The following is a 22431-nucleotide window of genomic DNA, read 5'->3' as shown; positions in this document are numbered from 1 at the left end:
GTTGACGTTTTCGTGACGACTGTCATCAAACGAAAAAGTAATATATATTAACGGAAAAGCAAAAGCGAATTTTTAATATACAGTATATCGACACGTTGCCGTCGGTGTCATGTTGGGCGGTGTATGATACACCATGACGCGATTTTAAAAAATATATCTCTGCATTTTCCCGCGTGTGTGGAATGTTTGTGGAAAATTAAAGATTTCAAATAAACCTATTTAAAGTGTATGCGCACATAACTAATAAAAAAAACGAAGAAATATCTCTCGGTAATTTCCTGAAACATATTTTACTTCCGGCTAATAATGTTGAATGAAATAAAAACGAAGAAATATATGTCGGCATCATTGTTGACGTTTTTGTGACGACTGTCATCAAACGAAAATGTAATATATCTTAACGGAAAAGCAAAAGCGAATTTTTAATATATATTGACACGTTGCCGTCGGTGTCATGTTGGGCGGTGTATGATACACCATGACGCGATTTTTAAAAATATATCTCTGCATTTTCCCGCGTGTGTGGAATGTTCTCAATTATTGCTGACACCGAGTCTGAAACCGAGTCTGAAACCGAGTCTGAAACCATCGATAAAAATGAAATCATATGGTGAGTTAGATATAGATTGGAGATAAAGGCGGGAGAGAGACTCAATGGCCTTGAAGTTACAGGCGTTTGAGAATTCATTTCGTTCTATAAACGGCAACTTTCATTGGATTTTCTTCCCGTTTTTTTTCAACCGAGTCTAAAACTATGTTAGCGACTGTGAAAAATGAAATGATATATCGAATTTGATTTGAAATAAAACTGGGAGAGAGAGCAAGACACCACGGGCCTACAAAACAGGCCTCAAAGCTATGCGAGTTAATAAAATGGTGGATATTTGTTTATAATTATATGAAGCCACTCCCAGAATGGGTGGAGCTATGGGTGGAGCTACTCTGCAAACCGAGTAAGCCACACCCCGGACAGACACCCAACAGACAGACAGACAGACAGACAGACAGAATCATCTACGGCTATTATAATATAGATATATACACACACACACACACGCGTGAGTAGGTGATAAATGTTGCTTCTGGGACACCTCCGTTTAACATGGGAAATCCCTATCTAATGTCATTTACCCCCCTGTTTTTAAAAAAATCATAAACACCTCTATTTCTCCCTCTATGAACCTATGATCCTTCTCGCCTTATGAACCTATAATCCTTCTCGCCTTATGAACCTATAATCCTTCTCACCTTATGAACCTATGATCCTTCTCGCCTTATGAACCTATGATTTTCTTCCTTTATGAACCTATAATCCTTCTAGCCTTATGAACCTATGATCATTCTCACTTACATGTAAATTTTACCCTATTCCCCCCACTACCCCCTTAATGTAGTTCCTTAGACCACTCTGCTAATGAGCCTATAAATATATTATCTCTTTCTAACTTTTTTAAGAGTTCCATTCTCCTATAGAACTCATCCCCATCAAGTATATTTATAAAGTATACAGGTTCCTTAACCTTTTGTTGTGAAAGTATAAAGTGGTATGTTTCACGGAGGGTTCTTGTTTGACCTCCTCCTCTCCCACATACCATTTTAAAATTATAATATTTATTATCCGATTGATAACCATTAAAGTTCTCACTCCACTCTAATATATTTTTCTTCCCACCCTCCATTACCCCACTTAACAAATGAATACGTTTATCCGTCTTGAGAACCTTCTGACCAGTGATTCTCTCAACCTCTTGAATCTGATATTTTTCACATTCGTTATGTTTTCCATTTATATACCAAGGTTGATTACACCTCCACTCTTTAGTCTGGTTGATACTTGGTTCTATCATTTATATAATAGTAAAAAAGGTGGCGGTAGCCCGTTAAAATCCCTAACCCCCCTTTTTAACTTATCACTTATATATATATATATCTTATATACTTATATAACCATAAGGGAGACGATCAATTCCATTTTCTAAAATAAACCTCTTATCATCAAAAGCCCCCAATGCTTTCTTATGTGTGGGCGGGGTCTGTGTGGGTGTGGTCTGTGTGGGTGTGGTCTGTGTGGGTGTGGTCTGTGTGGGTGGGGTCTGTGTGGGTGGGGTTTGTGGGTGGGGTCTGTGTGGGTGTGGCTTATGATTTTTTTTTTTTTTTTTTTTTTATTACTACTAATTAAATTAGCTAATCTGGGTGGATGAAAGTATGGATGGTTGTTGTTTAATGAATTATCAGTTTTGTTTTTTGTAATTCTTGTGAGTAAAATGAACCCAAGATTTCTTCCCAATTCATATCATATAATTTGTAAGTCCAAGGCATAGTATCCATTACATCAACGATTTTGAATAATTCATTAGTCCATCTCTTTGTATAACCTTTCTCAAAATGACTTTTCCATCTGTATATTCTTACAATATCACCAACTTTGAACTTGGGCTTTCTCAAATTAATCTCCTTTTCATATTCTAATTTTGTAAATGTTTCTGATGGTTTTGATTTTGTTGATGAATGAACTGTATTATTGTAATTATCTGCAATATCCTGAATAAAATACACCCATTTTTGGGAACCGAGTTGTGTGAATTTTTTATATAATTTCTCTTTTAAAGTACGATTAAAACGCTCAATAACAACTGCTTTTCCTTCATTAAAGGTGCTGTATAATTTAATACCCTCCCCCTTAAGAAATTTCATAAATATTTTGTTATAGAACTCTGTTCCCTCATCGGTCCACAGTTTCTTTGGTTTTCTTTTACTTTTATTAAATATCTGTTGGAAGGCTAACTTCAGAGTATAACCTCTCTTGTTTTTCAAAGGAACAACCCAAGCAAATCTACTCCTCAAATCAATAACGGTTAAAGCATACTTGTATCCCTTATCATTTTTTAGTTCGATTAAATCAGCGGACCATATGTGGTCGGTGTATTTAGAATAAACTTTCCTTCTTTTAAACTTTGTGATTATAGGTTTATGTAATTCATCAGCCAAAAGCTCCTCAGTCTTGATGACATCATGAGAGCCTAATAGTTTTTTGAGGGTGAATAACCAAGGCCAAGTTTCAATTTAGCATTTATCAAATTTCTCACAATAAACCTATCAACTTTCTCTCTCAACGTTGGATTTTGTATCAAAGACAAATTATACAACATTTCTCTGTCGGCTTTATGTTTTTCAGTCAATGTAGTGGTTTTCCCATAAGCAATATCATGCTTCATACACACTTCATCAACCCTATTTGTAGGTTTAGACCAAGGTTTAGGATTGTCAGCCTCATCTAATCTTTTATCCAAGTTTGTTCCTGGGCCACAGAAAGAATACCCTGGAAGGTGTAATTCCCCTGGAATTCCAGTTGTTGTAAATTTGCTACCTGACAAAAACTTTTGTATGTCTCCTCCACTTTTAGGAGAGATGAATTGACACTTTTTAGAACCACACACTTGACATATTCCTTTTTGATAAACTCTATTATTTTTAGCTTTAACATAAGAGATATTTTTAGATTTAGTTTTCTTTTTACATTTGAGACAATAACTCATATTTATTTATGAGAAAAAGTTCTACATAGTGCCAAAACCTTTTTGGTTTTCAACATATACATTTCTATCTTGATTTTTAAAACATAAAGAATCCTTAGAAATGACTTCACTCTCTCCTCCATTTATTTACAAATAAAACTAACTAAAGTCAATAACACCAACATCATCAACTATATGTTGTATATCTGCGCTCTGAATTCATTATAGCAAATTTAAAAACCAATAAGTTCGGAAGAGTCATTAATTCTTTATTTTCCTCTTCAGTGCGTTGAGATTTATTTATTTGTCGTAATACCTTCAATCTTTCATTAATCTCAGGAATGGTCATATTTTTATATTTTTCCTCCCTCTCCTCCTCCTCCTTTTTCTCCCTTTCCTCCCTCTCCTCCTTCTCCTTTTTCTCCCTTTCATCCTTCTCCTCCTTCTCCTTTTCCTCCCTCTCCTCCTTCTCCCTTTCCCCCTTCTCCTCCTTCTCTCTTTCCTCCTTCTCTTCTTCAACTCCTTCCTCCTTCTCTTCTTCAACTCCTTCCTCATCCCTTGCTACCCTTGAGTTTGAACCCCAAAGAATATTATACATATACTCATCTGGATTTTGAGATATTCTTGTATCTATAATTATTTTTCTCATAATAGGATACCAATAAGATTTGTTGACGATTTCTAAAAGAGTTTTATATTTCATAACTTTGAGAAGTTCATTTTTATTTAATATTTTAAACAAGTCTCTATTTGTGGGTTTAACAATATCAGTATAAGGCCAGTTTTTAATGACAAAATTCCCATGTATATGCTCCAAATCATAAGGTATGTAATACCGAGCACCCTTTTCTTGTAGGTATCCTTGAATACAAAAATTATAATTCTCTTGTAGTCTTCTTCCTGCCATTTATGTATCAGAAATATATGTGAGATTAATATTATGACAGGTAATACCACCCCATCTTCCCACTACCAAATCGGTTTGTATTCCTCGGCTTTCTATCCTTATCTCATTACCTTCCTTCTTTGTCATGCGAACCATCGCTATACTATCATATATTTTTCTTTTCTTAAAATCACGTATTTGTTGTTTGCTAATTGTACTTCCACATAAATCCTTATCTTCACCAAGTGGATAATATTCTTCTTTACGAGACTGATTTAAATCATGTAGGTCTTCTATGTTTATTGAAAAAGACCAATTATACCCTAAATCAGACATATCATACCCCCATTTATTAATTCGCATATTAACTAAATGTCCTTCTTTATAAAATTCAATTGTAAGCAGGTAGTTAAATTCAATGAGGAAAGGTGTATGGTCAGTATAACCAGGTGTTGTGGTTGTAAATTTTACTTGTTTAACAAAACGTGCTGTTTTCTTTAAAAATATATATTGTGATAAATCACTTAATCTAATTAAGTCATTCGCATCTGTAGGGTTTGGATAATTGATTAATTTATAAGTATTCTTCATATTAATATTTTTACTTACACTATATTTTTGTCGTTCAGCCTGTGCCTTTGTATAATAATTTGATAAATCAATATCCTGAGAGGATTTTCCAAAGATAGAACCATCTTTTCCAACATAAGTCATTTATATTAGATTAAAAATGATATCATAAAAATTTTCATTATTGTTGAGTTTAAATAATACATATAAACATAATTGACCACAACATTTAGAATTAATTTCTTGAACTTGAAATGTTTGATAAACACCATTCTGTAAGAATTGTATTACTTCAACAGGTGGTGGCATACCATAACTATCAAAATAATATTTATCCTGACTATTATGAATACAAACCCAATGAGAACCATTCTGTGTGTCTAAATTCATAATAATATTCTTTGTATTCTTATTTATATGTATTAATTCATCTCTCATACAAATAACCACATTATCAATTTTTAGTGTTTTACAATACTTAGCGAGTTCTATATTTGACGTTGTATTCTTTCCAAATTGTTTAAACCATTTATCCATTTATTTATGAGAAAGATACAATCCATTACCCCGTTTAGTTAGTTTAACACCCGCTTGAGCGATAGAGGAAAGCATATCTCCAACTAACAATCTAGCTTTATCAGGTAGACTTTCAAGTTTTTGAGCAAAATCTACAATTACACCACTTCCACTAATTTGTTTCTCCAACTCCTTGTTATGTCTTTCCAATTCTTTTTGAGCTTTTAGTTGTGCCTTCCTTTCGTTAGCAGTTTTTATCGCTGCTGAAATACCACCAGTCAATGCTCCCGCCGCACTTAAACCAGCAAATAAAGGAATTAGAAATGGGAGAAATCCTCCTCTTGACTCGTCTATTGAATATTTCTTTAACATAGGTTTTGTCATTTTAATTTTAAGTGATCCAACATCATTTAGTGTTTTCACCTGCTCTCTTGTGAGTAAAACATCAATTCTTACAGCTCCTTTTCTTTGAAATGTATTAACATTAATAATACAAGGCTTTTGATTTTGAATACAAGATGTTAATTTATCAAGATTGATTTGATTAACATATACCCCTACCATTTATTTATGAGAAAAAACCTATGTGATATTAATCATAACACCATTATCTGTATTAATCTGTAATTCTGTTTCCTCCAAAAGCAAACAATAAGCATCAACTTCTTCATTCTCTCCTCTTTCAATGTATAGAGAAGTATCCACTCTATTAGACTTTATAGTTTCCTTTTGAGAACTCAGGTCAATTGTGTAGATTGTATAAAGTTTTTGAAACGCAACCATATCCAAAATAGGTTCATTATTACCGTTGCTTTCACACACCTTTTGGTAAGACTTGTAGGCTTCCGCATAATCATTTTTTTCCCAATCAATTTCCAATCTATCTCGCGGATAAAATGTCCCATCAAGAGAAACCCGAAGTTGTTTCACCTTAGCATTATCACTCAGGGCATTATTCTTATTAGTACCGTCCTCTCCATCTGGTTTCTTAAAAATGAGCCATAGGTATCGTGGCTTTCCTTCAAGAACACCCAAATTCCAAGTGTAGGTAGTGTGTTCCAGTTTAACGTGTTGACATCTTCTTTTAAGGTATGATACATTTAGCGGTTTCTTTGAGTTAAGTCTTCTATTTAACATCTCTTCCGTTTTAAGATTAGGAGTATATTCACTAATATACCAACACAAATCATTAATAACAAATTTATTATTGTCGCCAAAAGCATTTTCAACCCCAAAAAGCAACCTATTTACATTATCATTCCTTTGTAGTTGAAATCTAATTTTAAGCCCATACAAAACTTTATCATAATCACAAAATCCAAATATACCTTTCAGAGGTACTGCTACCGTAAAACTATTCTCTGCTTTTGCGTCATCATTATACATTGACTTCCTTTGACTATAACCAGGGTCTGCGTTTGTTCCTGTTGACATATCAGGAATAAAACCTTCAACAGCTCCCTTACCCATTCTATCACTAAACGAATATAGTGTAAATTTCATCATTTCAGATGTAGCAGAGACATAATCAACCGCTTCAACCTCTTGTGTTCCAATATACAGGCGGACACTGTCAAACATTTTCCAGAAGAAATCATTTACGAGTGTAGCATTAGTATTATTCGCAGCCTTAGTGAATTTAAATTTACACAGCAAGAAACTATCAGCTATATTCAAGTAAGTTTGTTGATTATTTATTTCAAAACTTTTTGTTCCGTTTGAATTCCAGTCTGTTCCTGTTATAGCATTTACCTTAAAATAGTCTTCCTTTTTAGTGGAGTTTGAAATGATAATCGTATCATCCAAATCATAGATACTATCAATCGCTTCCATACTTGTATTTATATAGCATTAAAATTGTTGAAACCCTGACCCAAGTATTTTAATGATTTTTTGTCGTTCTTGTGAAGATAGTTGAGTTTTACCTTTTTTAATTTCTTTGATTGCTTGTAATTTATGAGACTCCTTTTGAGCATCTTTTATACTCTTTATAGCACCCGCAACTGAGCCCACGGCAGAAGCAGTTGAACCAATTAGGTCTTTATGTTCAAGGATGGTTGAACCAATACCCATTAGAGTATCAATTATCCCATCTCCTTTATTTCTAAATTGATGTCCCACACCCCGTTGTCTCTTTGGTTTATAGTATCCTCTCCCAAGAAACATACCTTCACCCTTATAGTATGGTGAAAGGAACATCCCATCCCCTGTAATTATTTTATATTTTCCCAACTCGTGTTTTCTCACAATAACCATTATTTATTTATTGAAAAACTTCACGTAGGTGAATTCTGATGGATATAATTTCATCATTAAAGGATATCATACGATTATCTTGGTCGGTTATCCTAAAATTTACTCTGTATATGGTTTTTCCTGACACAGGTAAATAGACAAGATTTTTTGGTTCCATATTAAATTTATAACCAATCGGGGTTGAGTATGCGCTGAATGAAAATATTGTATTTGTTCTTATTCCATCGTTATAAGCACCATCAATCAAATCACAATGAATTAATACTGAATTTATACCGGAGGATATTTGAATGACATTATCACTGTAAGACGTCCCGTTAGTTTCAACCTTTTTTGAAGAGAAACCCAATAGCTCTCTAAACGATTTTTCAATGGTGAAATCAACTTTATAATTATTTTTAAGTTTAATAGTTGATTTTGAAGTGTGTTTTTGAATATCTATTACAATATTTTTTGGTTCATCACCTTTTTCTTTCATAAGGCGAGAGACTTCTGAAGATATTTGAGAAATCTCGTAAGCACCGGGTGAAACGGTTATAGTTTTATATCCACTTCCTGGATTATAACTAAACTTGTTGTTTTTCTCTGTGATATTAAACAAGGTATTATAAGTCTCCATTGACAACAAAGAAGCCTCATATTCTTTTTTGGGGTCAAGTTGTAGTGGGTAAGGGAATGAAGCTGTGTAATCACTCGTTGTGAAATTAAAACTAAGAATTGTGCTTCTCATCTTATTTAATATCTAATAAAATATCTTTGTATTGACATTTATTAATTATTTTCATATTCATCAACTGATCTAAAATGGCGGATGCTTCATTAAAACAATTGTTGTTTCCAGCCTTCTTACTACCTAACAACAATAATAACCTATTAACTAATTGTGATGGGTCATTTGGAAGAAAACTAACACCCGAACCAAGCTTACTTAAAGCATCAATAATATGTTTCTCCTTCTCATTCTTCTTACTTTTACCAGCAACAGAAACTCCATAATCAAGTGTGTTTAGCAACTCAATATACTCTCTATCTTCCTCTCTTTCCATTTCAAGCGGTTCATCAAAATAAGGTGAATTAGAATGTCCATCTTTTGTTAGAAGAAACATTAATCTTGGGGTTAATTCAACATTTGGTTGGTCAGAACTTAAGAACACCAATTTATCATTAAATATCAATAACTTTTCTTTCACAAGATGGAACTGTGCTGGTTCTTCTGTTGGAATGAGACCTGCTCTGGTTTTTGAACCCTTCAAATATTCATTGTTTTGAAGAGCTTCTACAATATAATTGGAAAGTTTATTTACCTTCTCAAGATGCCGAAATAATCCTTCATCATCATATTCTAATTCTCCAAGTTCTTGCTCTGTCATTTGACTAAAATCTTTGAGCATTTGAAATTTTTTTGGAGTAAATTCTACCATGGGAACTGTAGGTGAAATCGTTTGTTGAGTTTTTAAAAGTGGTTTAAAAAATTTCTCTTGTTTTCTTTCAAAGGCTTCTTCACCAGTTAGTTTCTGTCTCCTTTTCTTCTTTATGTCTTCCTGTTGCTTTACAACTTTTGAAAGCAACTCTTGATGTTCTTTAAACTTTCTTACTCTTTCTTCGGTATTCATTTTCTGTATTTATTTATTGAAAAATATCATTTAGTATCTCATCTTGTTTCACAACAATATATTTATATTTTCCGATCGTGTGTTTCATATTATTTTCAAATTCCTTCTTACTACGTAATGTAGAACAATTATCTCTCCAAAAATTATTTGTATCTATTGAATTTAACTTAAATAAAATAAAAGTATTAGCATTGTTTCTTATTGAGCGCCGAGGGAGTTGAAAATATGACTGACTAAGATAAATACAATTACAAGAAGAATGTCTCCCTCTTGTATAGTAGCTATCCATTACTGTTTGGTTTCTCTCATTAACACAATCAAAGATAACGAGGTTCTTTTTTGATTTATCTAAATCTTGAGGTGAAGGTATATCATCCGTATTATCACTGAGAATACAAGTTATGGGTTTTAGTTTTGATTTTGATTTCTGTGTATCACAAAATAATTGTATTATATCATCAATATTATAATCATTTAGTTTGTTTTGAAGTTTAAATAAACCGATAATGTCTTCCTTTTTAAGACCCGCATTAAAACCCTGTGAGAGTAGTTGATACTCAGGTTGAAAACTTGACTTTGTAAAAATTATTAAATTATCATAATCTAAAAAATTAGGACTAAGGAGCATCTTTAAAAGTAAACAGGTTTTTCCACATCCGCTTGAACCGACTATTAGACATCTCAATGAATTTGGAAGATTTTTATGGTTATTAAATTTTATCTTATTTTCCCAAACAGGTAAAAAATCATTCATTTATATATTTGGAAAACAAGTCATCTAACTTTTTTTGAGTTTTTTGAGAAACTCTATATTTTATCCTGAGTTCAGGTTTAATTTCAAAATAATCCATTATTTTGTTTATATAGTATCTTGTATTAACATTTCCATTAAAATTATTTTGAATAATAAATATCATTAAACCCTTATACATTTCCTCAATACAAATAGTCTCTTCCCTTGTAAGAAATGGTGTATTATCCCCATAATACTTAACATTCATCTCTCTTATTAATCTTGTAAAGTAATTCATTTTTGGTTCTAATTTAAAAGAGTTATATATTTTTCTATATTTTTTATTATCATTAATTAGAAGATAATCACAGAAAATACATTGTTTATATGCTTCTGATTCTGTATTAAGCCCCACTCTACCACAAGCCGGACAATTCTCTAATTTATCATATGGAGAGTCTGGAAATTCTAAATATCCTTCAGAATTTATCATATTTATATAGTAAAATTATACTTAAAACAAAGTGCCTTTTTTAGAGGCTTTTTTAAAGATGAAACTGTGCTTAAAGTAAAACACCTTTGAGCTTTTCAACTCGTTTTATGTATATAACTTTACTTAAACTAAACGCAAATTTATTAGCTAATAAATACAATGTTTCAAAACACAAAAGACAAATTTCAATCAATCTCTACTTCGGTGGAAGATATAGAAAAATATGTCAAAGATGTTAAATTGAACAAAGATAAATATGGAAATTTTTGGATTAAACCCATAATGGAGAATAACATGTGTCCTTTTATTAAATTTACAGGACAAGCTATGTTAATTAATAACTCTATTAAAGTAAATTTGACAAAAGTTTCTCCACTACTACTAACAATTTACTCAAAGCTTGAAAAGATCATTGATAAAGAAGCTTTGAAAATGAATGATAAAACCATCAACGATTCTAGAGGAAACATTTGTATATTCTTTAATAGACCCAAAGATGTGGGTGAAATTAATAATATGAATATTAGTGGTGAACTATCATTCCGTACTCTGATTATTAGAGATTATTTGAAAATAACATTTAATGTAAAAAATATTGTGGTTATTAGTTCTAATGAAAGAAAATATATAGATATTGATGGAAGTTTAATGGTATGTAAATGAGTGATATTAACAGTCAATACTCTGAGAGTTATTATACTGAGAGTCTAGGATCTGAAGATAGTTATGATACTAATAGTTTGTGTTCAAATGATAGTTATGAGAGTAGCTTTATTGATGACTCAGATAGTGAAATTGAAATTGATGAACTAGAGTATCTAAACTTTCTGGCTAATACATAGACGCTTTACTTTAAGTAAAGTTATATATATAAAACGTGTTGAAAAGCTCAAAGGTGCTATTTTCTGGCTTTCTGGGCCCTGTGCTATTTCTGGTCTTCATCAATGATCTCTCTGACTCTCTTGAAAATCCTCTCTAGCTCTTTGCTGATGACTCTACTCTATGTCACTCCATTCCTCATCCCTCAGATCAGCAGTCTGCAGCCTCCTCACTCTCTGCAGACCTGGACAAAATCACAGACTGGGCAAACAAATGGAACATGTCTTTCAATCCTGATAAATCTCACACTCTTACGATGTCTCTCCGAAAGGACCGACTGGACAACCCTCCCATCTACTTTCTCAACAATCCTCTCCAAGAAGTTCTGTCGCTCAAGCTTTTGGGTCTCACTATCTGCCATGATCTTTCTTGGGAAAACCACATTTCCAAGCTCGCCTCCAAAGCCAGTCGCCGACTGGGCATCCTCCGTCGTGCGAAGTCCTTCCTTGGCACACCTGAGCTCCTCACCACATACAAGGCTTTCATCCGCAGCTCAATGGAATACTGTTCCCCCCTCTGGGCTGGTGCTCCTGCCTCACACCTTGCTCGGCTTCACGCTGTTGAGGCCAAAGCTTTCAGAATCATTGGAATCTCCTGCGATGTAGTCAACTCCGAGGGCCTTTCACTCACTCACCGCAGGCAGGTTGGTGGTCTTTCTGTCTTCTACCGACTCCTCTCTGGCCTTGCTCCCCCAGAGAGGAGTTGGTTTGTCTTTTTTGTGATTATTGTTAGCTCTTTCACGAGCCTCGATCTTGTATACAAAAAAAAAAAAAAAAAAATAAAAATAAAAAAAAATAAAATAAAATAAAATAAAATAAAAAAAAAAAAAAAAATAAAAATAAAAAATAAAAAAAAAAAAAAAATTAAAAAAAAAAAAATAAAATAAAAAAAAATAAAAAAAAATTAAAAAAAAAGAAAAAAAAAAAAAAAAAAAAAGGTGTTTTACTTTAAGTAAAGTTATATACATAAAACGAGTTGAAAAGCTCAAAGGTGTTTTACTTTAAGTAAAGTTATATGCATAAAACGAGTTGAAAAGCTCAAAGGTGTTTTACTTTAAGTAAAGTTATATACATAAAACGAGTTGAAAAGCTCAAAGGTGTTTTACTTTAAGTAAAGTTATATACATAAAACGAGTTGAAAAGCTCAAAGGTATTTTACTTTAAGTAAAGTTATATACATAAAACGAGTTGAAAAACTCAAAGGTGTTTTACTTTAAGTAAAGTTATATACATAAAACGAGTTGAAAAGCTCAAAGGTGTTTACTTTAAGCACAGTTTCATCTTTTAAAAAGCCTCTAAAAAAGGCACTTTGTTTTAAGTATAATTTTACTATATAAATAAATATGATCAAAGCAACGTATTGCGATGTTTGTGAACAAGAATATAAACAATACAAAAGACACCTTAAAACTAACAAACACACATTTAATCTACTTCACCTACTATCTCCTATTCAGAAGGAAACAAAACACTGTTCTGCATGTAATAAAAATATCCTCAAGAAAGGCTTCGAAATACATCTTAAAACAATTCTACATTTATCAAATTTTATCACAACTAAAAACTCTGATGGCGCATTCAAAGAACATATTAAAATAAGAGTCTTTAACTTCAAACCTCCTGAACCAGAGTCTATAGTTGATGCTGTAGAAAGAGTTAAACCTGTTGTTCAAACGTTGATTGAAAAAACACTAAAAGAAATGAAACCACTTAAATTTTATATGGGAGTAAAATTAGAAATGACAAAGGACGAAGGAGTTATAGATACACCATACATGAGAACTGAGCCACACTTTATATCTTCATATCAAGATTTTAAAACATCAGGAGTCTATGATGAACTTATTAAACAAGAGCAAGATGTGGATAATTCAATCGTAGGAAGTGGATTCAATATAGGAAAAATTATTTACATAGACATTCATATTCTTAAATCAGATCCTCTAAAAGCTTCTTCCTACATTGATTTACCCAGTGTTATCAAAAATAGAAAAGCAGTTATCAATATCAAAAATAAAGACAATAAATGTTTTCTCTGGTCTATTCTAGCACACTTACATCCTCCACATTTTCATGATGAAAGAGTATCTCATTATAAAAAATATGAGAATACATTAAATACGAAAGATCTAAAGTTTCCGATGGCTTTAAATGATATTCCTAAATTTGAAAAGATAAATAATTTATCAGTTAATGTTTATGGTCTAACAGAAACAAACAGCATTCAGGTTTTAAAGCTTTCTGACAATTGTAAACAAACTCATATTAATCTTCTATATTTTAATTCAGAGGAAAATTCACATTATACATACATTAAAGATATTGCTAAATTAATAAAACCACAAGTATGTAAAAGAACAAATAAAATATATATTTGTTTGCGTTGTCTTAACTTCTTCCATACACAAGAAAGATTAGATAAACATTCAAATTATTGTGGTGAACATAAATCAACGGTAATCAATATGCCTAAAGAAGGCTCAAATATCACATTCAAAGATGAAAAGAAAAAGATCAAACATCCATTTGTTATATATGCTGATTTTGAAAGTATTCTAGAAAAAATAGATACTGCTTCTCCAGATCCAAAAGATTCATACACAAATAAATATCAAAAACATACTCCTTGTGGTTTTTGTTATTATATCAAATCATCCGTTGGTGATAAATATAACAAGTTAGAGGAGTATAGAGGCTCAAATACCCCAGAGGAGTTTGTGAAACGACTAGAAAAAGACTGTGTCCGATTAACCAAGATAATGAGAGAAACTAATAAACCAATGTCTTTGACGAGTGAACAGAAAAGGGAATTTAGAAAAAACAATGTTTGTCATATTTGTGAGGAAAAAATTGGTGAAGGTCTAAAGGTTAGAGATCATTGTCATCTCACTGGTAAATATAGAGGTCCAGCTCATCAAAGTTGTAATATTAATTATCAACTCCCCTCTTTCATTCCTGTCTTTCTTCATAACAATGCTCATTATGATACGCATCTATTTATTAATGAACTTTCAAAGACATCTGGACACATTTCAGCAATTCCTAACACAGATCAGAAATACATTTCATTCACAAAAACAATTCACACATCTCCTATTACTCATATCAGATTTCTTGATACATTTAAATTCATGGCAAGTCCATTGGCTAACTTGGTTCAAAATCTAAAAGAGTTTCCATGTCTTTCAGAGTATTTTTCAGATAAAGATTTTCTAACACAAAAGGGAATTTACCCCTATGACTATATGGACTCATTTGAGAGATTCAATGAAACACAACTTCCTTTAAAAGAAAATTTCGATAACAAATTAAACAACAGTCATATATCTGATAAAGATTATGTACACGCACAAAATGTTTGGGAAAAATATAACATCAAGAATCTTGGTGAGTATCACGATTTGTATCTCAAAACTGATGTGCTTTTATTGGCCGATGTATTTGAAGCCTTTAGATCTGTTTGTCGCACTGGATATGGATTGGATCCTGCTCACTACTACACAGCACCTGGATTGGCTTGGAGCGCGATGTTGAAAATGACAAAACAAGATTTGGATTTGATAACCGATGTCGATATGCTTTTGATGATTGAAAAGGCAAAAAGAGGTGGAATTTCACAAGTATGCTCGAGCAGCTACTCAAAAGCAAATAACAAATATCTTCCAAATTATGATTCAACGAAAGAGAGTTCTTACTTGATGTACTATGACGCAAACAACTTGTATGGCTGGGCAATGTCTCAAGCTCTTCCTTATGGGAAACTAAGATGGGTAAAGGAAAAAGACTACACAAAGGTTTTACAAGATGTATGTATCTCTACACAAAAACAATTGGATGATTCAAAGGTTGGTTATTATTTTGAGGTTGATTTAAAATATCCTGAAGAACTTCATATCAAACATAAAGATCTTCCATTTGCTTGTGAGAAAGAAAGTCCAAAGAAAGAATGGTTGAGTGATTATCAACGATCGTTTGATATAGGTGAATCAACAGAAAAATTACTTACTACATTATATAACAAGAAAAATTATGTACTACACCAAAGAAATTTGCGACAATATTTATCAAAAGGTCTAAGAGTAGAGAAGATCCACAGGGTTCTAAAGTTCAATCAAAGTCATTGGTTAAAGGGGTACATTGATTTTAATACACAAAGAAGAACAGAGTCAAAAACAGATTTTGAGAAAGACTTTTATAAATTAATGAATAATGCGGTCTTTGGTAAGACCATGGAGAATGTGAGGAAAAGACAAAATATCAGACTAGCAACATCTTGGGAACAAGCATCAAAATTAATTAATAGACCGAGTTTTACTAGAGCTGAGGTCTTTACTGAGAACTTTTGTGCGATCCATTTGGTTAAAGAGAGTATTGAAATGGACAAACCTATTTACATTGGAACATCAATTCTTGACTTGTCAAAGTCATTAATGTATGATTACTTTTATATTGATCTAAAATCAAAGTATAAGGATAATGTGTCATTGTTGTATATGGATACTGATAGTTTTATTTTGAAAATTAATACTGATGATGTTTATTCAGATATGAAAAAGGACATTAATATCTATGATACAAGTAATTACAGTCCAGAGAGTGAGTTGTTCTCTTCTAAAAATAAAAAGGTGATTGGAAAGTTCAAGGATGAATTGGGAGGAAATGTTATGAGTGAATTTGTGGGATTGAGGTCGAAGGCTTATGCTTATAAATACATTGTGAATAACGTTGAAAAGACTGATAAGAAGTTAAAAGGTATAAAGAAAAATGTCATTAAAGAAACAATAAACTTTAAGGATTATTATAACTGTTTAACAACAAAGAAAGAAGAGTTTAGAAAGATTAATGGAATAAGAAGTTATAAACATCAATTATATTCAGAAGAGGTGAATAAGAAAGCATTGGGGGCTTTTGATGATAAGAGGTTTATTTTAGAAAATGGAATTGATCGTCTCCCTTATGGTTATATAAGTATATAAGATATATATATATATAAGTGATAAGTTAAAAAGGGGGGTTAGGGATTTTAACGGGCTACCGCCACCTTTTTTACTATTATATAAATGATAGAACCAAGTATCAACCAGACTAAAGAGTGGAGGTGTAATCAACCTTGGTATATAAATGGAAAACATAACGAATGTGAAAAATATCAGATTCAAGAGGTTGAGAGAATCACTGGTCAGAAGGTTCTCAAGACGGATAAACGTATTCATTTGTTAAGTGGGGTAATGGAGGGTGGGAAGAAAAATATATTAGAGTGGAGTGAGAACTTTAATGGTTATCAATCGGATAATAAATATTATAATTTTAAAATGGTATGTGGGAGAGGAGGAGGTCAAACAAGAACCCTCCGTGAAACATACCACTTTATACTTTCACAACAAAAGGTTAAGGAACCTGTATACTTTATAAATATACTTGATGGGGATGAGTTCTATAGGAGAATGGAACTCTTAAAAAAGTTAGAAAGAGATAATATATTTATAGGCTCATTAGCAGAGTGGTCTAAGGAACTACATTAAGGGGGTAGTGGGGGGAATAGGGTAAAATTTACATGTAAGTGAGAATGATCATAGGTTCATAAGGCTAGAAGGATTATAGGTTCATAAAGGAAGAAAATCATAGGTTCATAAGGCGAGAAGGATCATAGGTTCATAAGGTGAGAAGGATTATAGGTTCATAAGGCGAGAAGGATTATAGGTTCATAAGGCGAGAAGGATCATAGGTTCATAGAGGGAGAAATAGAGGTGTTTATGATTTTTTTAAAAACAGGGGGGTAAATGACATTAGATAGGGATTTCCCATGTTAAACGGAGGTGTCCCAGAAGCAACATTTATCACCTACTCGCGTGCACACATGTATGACTGCAAAAATAAACTTGAGAGTTGAAAGAGCACCTTACCCCATGCAATTATGAGGAAAAGGACATGGGAAGGGTCTTTTAAACTATTGCTTTGCATTTGCAAGCACGATATATATTTCCTATGAGGCGTGATTTTGTCTGAATCTCGACATTCCCCAATGATGAGCGTGCGAGCAGCGAATGCGATTGGTCGAGATGGCATAAAATAGCATAATATTTTGTCCAAGTACTGCAAAACTGGGGTTCTTTGGAAGTGCCAACAAGGTGATTTGTGTTGTCGTGTTCACGTTTTAAATGGTTGTGGAAGAAATATTTTTTTGGAAGTTCACCACCATCTGGCCTGAAAATCTTGTGTCCCAAACCCATCTCTCTCTGTACCCACCATACCCAGTCGTACCCATCTGCTCCTGGACTCTGTGTCCTCTCCTGACAAGGTGGAGAAGTTTCTGTCAAATCTCGACTCTGATTCTGCAACTGGACCAGACGGCATCAGCTCAAAGGTTCTAAAATCCTGCTCTGCCGCTCTATCTCACCCTCCCTCTATTCTCTTCACTCTCTCTTTTGCTCAAGGTCATCTGCTATCTGCTTGGAAATCAGCCAACATTACCGCTTCACACAAAAAGGTGCAAAAACAGATCCTTGCAATTACAGACCAAACAGCCTTCTCCCAATTATCAGCAAAGTCATGGAATCCATCATTGCTTCGGATATCAAATCTTTCCTCTTCTCCAATGGCTTGATCTCTGATCATCAATTTGGTTTCAGACCAGGTCACTCTACTCTGGGCATGCTGCTTCTGCTGTCTCAACAATGGATGGAGGTCCTCAATGTCAAACAGGAAATCAGAGCCATCTCCCTTGACATATCTCGTGCCTTCGATACAGTCTGGCACCCCACCCTGCTCACCAAACTCCCCTCCTACGGTATCCATGGAAACCTCCACGCATGGCTTGCAGACTTCCTTTCTGGTCGCAGTCAACATGTGGCCCTGAGTGGAATTCTCATCTCCCCTTCCTGTTCAGGCTGGACTTCACCAAGGCAGTGTTCTGGGCCACGTGCTTTTTCTGGTCTTCATTAATGATCTCTCTGACTCTCTGGAAAATCCTCTCCATCTCTTTACTGATGACTCCACTCTCTGCCGCTCCATTCCTCATCCCTCAGATTGGCAGTCTGCAGCCCCTCACTCTCTGCAGACCTGGACAAAATCACAGACTGGGCAAACAAGTGGAACATGTCTTTCAATCCTGACAAATCTCACACTCTTACGACGTCTCTCCGAAAAGACAGACTGGAAAACCCTCCCATCTACTTTCTCAACAATCCTCTCCAAGAAGTTCTGTCGCTCAAGCATTTGGGTCTCACTATCTGCCATGATTTTTCTTGGGAAAACCACATTTCCAAGCTGGCCTCCAAAGCCAGTTGCCGACTGGGCATCCTCCATCGTGCGAAGTCCTTTCTGGGCACTTCTGAGCTCCTCACCACATACAAAGCTTTCATCCGCAGCTCAATGGAATACTGCTCTCCCCTCTGGGCTGGTGCTCCTGCCTCACACCTAGCTCGGCTTCACGCGGTTGAAACCAAAGCATTCAGAATCATTGGAATCTCCTGCAATGAAGCTGATTCTGAGGCCCTTTCTCTCTCTCACCGCAGGCAGGTAGGTGGTCTTTCTGTCTTCTACCGACTCCTCTCCAGCCTTGATCCCCCTGCTCTGTCTGTGCTGTCCCCCAAATATTTCTGCAGGATGCACAAGATCTGCCAGCAACCTTCTTCTGGTGAAACTGCCAAAATCAAGACTCACTGCTCACCCCACCTCTGGAACAAACTCCCACACTCTCTTCAATCCCACTCCTCCCTCCAGGTCTTCAAAACAGCTGTCATCATTCGCATGTGTGTGTGTGTGTGTGTGTGTGTGTGTGTGTGTGTGTGTGTGTGTGTGTGTGTGTGTGTTTGTCCCTCTCTCTGCCTCTGCACAGGCACGCTCTCTGCCTCCGTGCGGGCGCGCTCTCTGCCTCCGTGCGGGCGCGCTCTCTGCCTCCGTGCGGGCGCGCTCTCTGCCTCCGTGCCGGCGCGCTCTTCGCCTCCGTGCCGGCGCGCTCTTCGCCTCCGTGCCGGCGCGCTCTCTGCCTCCGTGCCGGAGCGCTCTCTACCTCCGTGCCCTCTGCCGCCGCGCTCTCTGCCTCCTCGCGGGTGCCCTCTCTGCCTCTGCGCGGACGTGCTCCCTGCCTCCGTGCCGGCGCGCTCTCTGCCTCCGTGCCGGCGCGCTCTCTGCCTCCGTGCCGGCGCGCTCTCTGCCTCCGTGCCGGCGCGCTCTCCGCCTCCGTGCCGGCGCGCTCTCCGCCTCCGTGCCGGCGCGCTCTCCGCCTCCGTGCCGGTGCGCTCTCCGCCTCAGTGCCGGAGCGCTCTCTACCTCCGCGCCCTCTGCCGCCGCGCTCTCTGCCTCCTCGCGGGTGCCCTCTCTGCCTCTGCGCGGACGTGCTCCCTGCCTCCGTGCCGGCGCGCTCTCTGCCTCCGTGCCGGCGTGCTCTCTGCCTCCGTGCCGGCGCGCTCTCTGCCTCCGTGCCGGCACGCTCTCCGCCTCCGTGCCGGCGCGCTCTCCGCCTCCGTGCCGGTGCGCTCTCTGCCTCAGTGCCGGAGCGCTCTCTACCTCCGCGCCCTCTGCCGCCGCGCTCTCTGCCTCCTCGCGGGTGCCCTCTCTGCCTCCGCGCGGACGTGCTCTCTGCCTCCGTGCCGGTGCGCTCTCTGCCTCCGTGCCGGAGCGCTCTCTACCTCCGCGCCCTCTGCCTGCACGCGCTCTGCCTCCGCGCGGGCACCCTCTCTCACTCTTGTGGATTTCAAAATACTGACCGGCCTAGCGTACACTGTACAGGTACGCTTCAGGTAAGTAAACCCAATGTGATAACCGAGCGCTTACTGGAGGCTTTTCATCTTCGCATCAAACATTACTTTCATTAAACCTCAACTTTTTAATAAATGCAAAAAAACGCTGAAACATCGATGACAATTAACTGGATGTTCAGGAATGTAACATATTATTATTAATCACATAGAGACACGTTTCCATAACCAACTGTGCAAAGTGACATTTCACGCCATGCTTTCTTTTTCCTGCCACGAAATCGCGGAGCCGAGTGCACCATACCCTCCGGCTCTGCTTCCCGGAGCTCGGGGCGAATCTAGCAGACAGCGTAGGTTTGAGGCCTAACCGAGAAGCAGCGCCGCTAATCAACTCGGCAGTGGGAAAAAAGGACAAACGAGATTAGTGAGGAAGAAAACCCGCCGACCGAACTCTGAGAGAAAAGAAAAAGCAGGCTAAACTATATGAGAAACTGACCAAAAGGATGAACGCAGTTGTTGTTTTTACCTCATTAACGTAAAAATTGTATGAATAAACAAATAAAGAATGAAATTACGGGTTTGCGGCCCTCGCATCACGTGACCAACAACGAGACGAGTCAGAGGTTTTATTTAATGAAAATTCAACAACCATTCGGACAAACTAATCTCTCGCGGGTACATACAATTAGGTCTACCTTTCATGTCTCCAGAGGGTGGCGAAAGATTATACGCATCGCACGCGGGACGTAGCACTTACACCGCTCTCAAATCTCGCCAGTGCTGGTTATGCTTTATAGATAGATGTCTCTCCCAACCCACCACGACCTTCCCGAAAATGTAAGGTTGGTTGTGCTGAACGCGCTCTCCAACGGGTTGGATCGATCATCCAGGAATTTCTGCGAAGGGGGAGGATTAACTGGACGATGGACATACACCGCCTATCGTGTAAAAAAAAGAAACGTGCGACAGATAAATTGTTTATAAATGAATCATAACACCACACAAATACATAGGCCTAAAAGGGACTATGACGTACTAGGTACAGAATGACGACAAAGTCGGTTTCCATCCCAGTCCGCAGTCGCCTCACTCTGTTCTCACTCAATTTCCTTCTTTCCGCATTTGTGGGTATTGGTGCATTTTTAAACCCTTTTCCGCCCGAGCGATTACATCAGAGCAACCAAAGGCACAGCATCAGCATCCTGTCATTTTATAAGAATGGAACCAGCCGATTCGCGGAGAATAGAAACAACATGGCGTACAATACCCACGTGACCAGAATTTCCGGACACGCCCTGGGCCTGGTGTGACAACAAATAGGGACTCACATTATTATGACGTCACATCCTGGGAATGGTTTGACAATCATTTGTTTATCACCCACGCCATATTGCATTTGAGTCCGTTTGTCTGTCCGTTTGTTTGTCCTCACAGAATAAATATGATTTTCTCTGAAACCGTTGGTCCGATTGACAGGAAATTTTCAACAGAGGTGCACCTCCACCTGTATAATTTTTTTAATGATAATTATGATGTCATAGGGCACGTGGTACGGACGCCATCTTGGAAAAACAGAAAAACTTTGCACCTCGATTTTTCCGAAAGCACTGCATAGACAAAATTGAGACATGGCTCCTTTTAAAGAACGCTCCATGGGGAATAACATATGTTAATGACGATGTCATAGGTGCCTCCAGTATGACGTCATAATTCGACAAGTACAAAACTTCATCCAATCAAGATGAAATTTCTTGAGCGTCATCTCGGACGCTCAAGTCGGAATAAAATGGTGGAGAAAATGTTTTAATGACGTCATCGGTCACGTGGTTCGGCCGCCATATTTGTTTTAATACAAAAGCCTTAAATATCACTTTTAAAAGTCTGGGCGAGGTCTCTCGTTTATTTTGCTTTTCTTCACTGAGGCTTTTCCTGCCGCTGGTCGCGTCGTTTGACCACACAGGAGTTCAATTCGTTGAAGTGATTTTTCCCTGAAACCTCCGGCGAGTAATCGTCCAACGATCTCTTGTTATTATTTTCCACAGGTTTCAAAAATACCATTTACCTCAGCTGAGGGAGAAGCCATGACGAGCATTTCGCACGATCCGCAGGTGCTTCGAGTACCGACCCCACCCAAAAGGGGAATTCTTGTGTTTTAGAGAAGTAAAGTCATCCTGCTTTTACGAATGTTTTATTTATAATTCAGCCATTCTGCACTCCATCTGTGGAAATATTCACATTTCCTCTTTGAGCAAGTTTCAGTTTCACACCTGAT

General features: G+C 36.5%; 1 protein-coding gene across 8 annotated transcripts in view; it reads right to left on the bottom strand.

The window, feature by feature from the left end:
• LOC137425252 (SH2B adapter protein 2) overlaps positions 1–21386 on the bottom strand; it is a 39149-nt gene extending 17763 nt beyond the window's left edge. Inside the window, exons 1-2 of one of the 8 annotated variants that reach the window (XM_078776451.1) lie at positions 21196–21386; positions 20855–21055 (exon numbers count right to left, since the gene is read on the bottom strand). The gene's annotated coding sequence lies outside the window, so the exon portion shown is untranslated. Of the gene's footprint in view, positions 1–20392; positions 20428–20463; positions 20755–20842; positions 21056–21195 lie in introns of those variants that run through there. The other 7 variants (XM_078776450.1, XM_078776449.1, XM_068113484.2 and 4 more) reach the window with 7 other exon arrangements.
• Between the last annotated feature and the right edge of the window lie 1045 nt (positions 21387–22431).

This window comes from Myxine glutinosa, chromosome 4, assembly GCF_964187855.1.
Source record: "Myxine glutinosa chromosome 4, kmMyxGlut1.1, whole genome shotgun sequence".
NCBI classification, from domain to species: Eukaryota; Metazoa; Chordata; class Myxini; order Myxiniformes; family Myxinidae; genus Myxine; species Myxine glutinosa.
This window is presented reverse-complemented; position numbering and strand designations above follow the sequence as displayed.